We start from the raw sequence: 2,334 nt of genomic DNA on the forward strand, positions 1-2,334 counted from the left end.
CATATCCTCAAGTCCATTGTGTCAATTATTTTTTGAATATCAATTTATGATCATTTCTTGTTTTATCAACCCACATGTCTGTCAAGTGTACCCGCCATAGACACTGTTAACTGAAGCAGATTGATTTCTATTAACAAGGACAGATGCAAAATAATGTTTAATATCCCTTCCATTTCCTTGTCATTTGTGTCTAATGTCTTGAAATCATTCCCCAAAGGACTGTTCTGTTCCCTTATAATTTGCCTAAAAGCTTTCCTCCTTCGTTATCGTGGTACGCGTTACTTACAGCCATCTTCCCTCTACGCCATCTCCCGCACACGAGGATGAATCCGTAATTCCGCTCTAAAGGCGTCCCATTTCTTTTGATTTTTAGCACTCTTCCCTCACTCTTACACTTTAAGCTTTTTATATATATATATATATATATACCGTGAACTATAACAAGTGAATCATTTGCTACTGTAGTGACATGTTGGAGTGGTTGGACCCTTCTGTTAATGCTTTTCAAAAGGGATCGTATGAAATATACAAATCCCTGAACATGTGGGTGACAAAATCCGAAATAATGAAAATGTTGCCATTTATACAACAAGCACCTTTTACTGATACAATTGAAATGATGAATTATCCACTTTCACAGGTTATTCTGCACATTCCAGGAATATATATTGTTAATCCTGGTATGGGGGAGGAATACACCTGCTTTGAGGACTAATACGAGGCTTTTGCTGCACAGTCTAACGGTGCATGATGAGACACATGCTGTCTGGGATGATGTCACATTGTATAAGATGTATACAGGCTAAAGTAGTAAAGTAGCTATGTCTATGATGGTGCAGAGGGCTCATAAATATGACATTCATTGCAAATAGTATAATATTTTATATACATTTACGCTAGAATTCTCTTTATCGCTTATGTTGCCAGCAGAGCTCCATATACCTAGACATATGGGCTGGATACAATTGCATCCTGTCTGTTTATTGCTAAGGAAGTGGCCCAGTTGTCGTATTCAGATAGAGCCAAAATGTGTAACCAGTACCTCCCTAGCTGCTGTTCAGCTACAAATATACATAGACCATAGAACGAGAACCAGACCTTATCAGGATTGAATATAAATATCTTAATCTGACATCAACCGGAGATGATAGTTCCTGAATATTCTGTAAACTCCAAATTTTTTCGACCTGAACCCCTTGGCAGCCGAAGCCTTTGATGAGCTCGGTGAACACCCCGGGGTCGCTCTCCATCAGGCACCATTCTCCGGCGCTGCCCGCCATCTCTTCCTGAGCCGCTTCAACACATGCAAGTGCACAATAGCTTTGCCAGACAATAGATGTTTGAATTTGATGCAAAATTCTCAACAAAAATGACAACGCCTTTCACTTTGTCAGCTTTGTCCCTGTGAATGGCAGATTGTAGGAGCTGGACGGTTTGAGGGATGGACCCATCGATCTCGGTCCATATAATTAGGACGATTGGATCGGTGTTGTCAGGCCGGTGATCGAGAAACGGATGCAAAAGTACTGCGAAGGGGAAATACGGTTCAATCTGATGGCCATTGTGTCAGACAGAAAGAAAATATACGAAAAGAAAATTGCTGAGCTGCAGAAGCAACTTTCCGAGGCTGAACCCATGGAAACCGACCACAACAGTCTCATAAACTCAATTCAGTCTGAAGTAGCTAAATACCAACTCCTGCTAGACGAAGAACAACAGAAGACTAAAAGATACAAGATTAAGAATATCAGATGGAAGCACAACTATCTTCCATTCATCATGGAATTGTTGAAGACATTAGCAGAACATCAGCAGTTAATACCACTAGTAGAAAAGGCCAAAGAAAAGCAAACAAGAAGACTACAGGAGGCGAAATGATCTCCCCTATAGTGGAGAGTAAAGAAATGTCATGCTTCTACCTTTTTGTTGTCATAGAACTTGAAAAAAAAAGCCGCCAAGAAGTTTCATGTAATATATATATACACTTTGCTAAATTTTCATTTGTTTTGTATATACATTCTGTTTAAAGGACAACTCCCGTGGGACCCCCCCAAAAAAAACAAACACAGACACACACAGACATCATACTCACCATCCCTCCGGTGACGATTGCCACTCCATTCGCCCGCCGTCCGCCGTCCAGCGATGTCTCTGACTTCCGGGTCCTGGGGATGGAAAAGGCTGCCAGTGCGCTTGCGCATCGGCAGCCTTTTCATTGGCTGGAGCGCGTCACATGGCTTCCAGCAACCTCGGCCAATCAGGGCTGAGCGAGCTGGAAGCCATGTGATGCGCTCCAGCCAATGAAAAGGCTGCTGGTGCACATGTGCACCAGCA

General features: G+C 42.1%; 1 pseudogene; it reads left to right on the top strand.

Annotated features, from left to right (window-relative positions):
• The first annotated feature begins 1,303 nt into the window (after positions 1–1,303).
• Positions 1,304–1,916, top strand: LOC138768681 (ubiquitin carboxyl-terminal hydrolase isozyme L5 pseudogene; annotated as a pseudogene).
• Positions 1,917–2,334: the final 418 nt, after the last annotated feature.

The sequence above is a fragment of the Dendropsophus ebraccatus genome, chromosome 12 (assembly GCF_027789765.1).
Source record: "Dendropsophus ebraccatus isolate aDenEbr1 chromosome 12, aDenEbr1.pat, whole genome shotgun sequence".
NCBI lineage: Eukaryota > Metazoa > Chordata > Amphibia > Anura > Hylidae > Dendropsophus > Dendropsophus ebraccatus.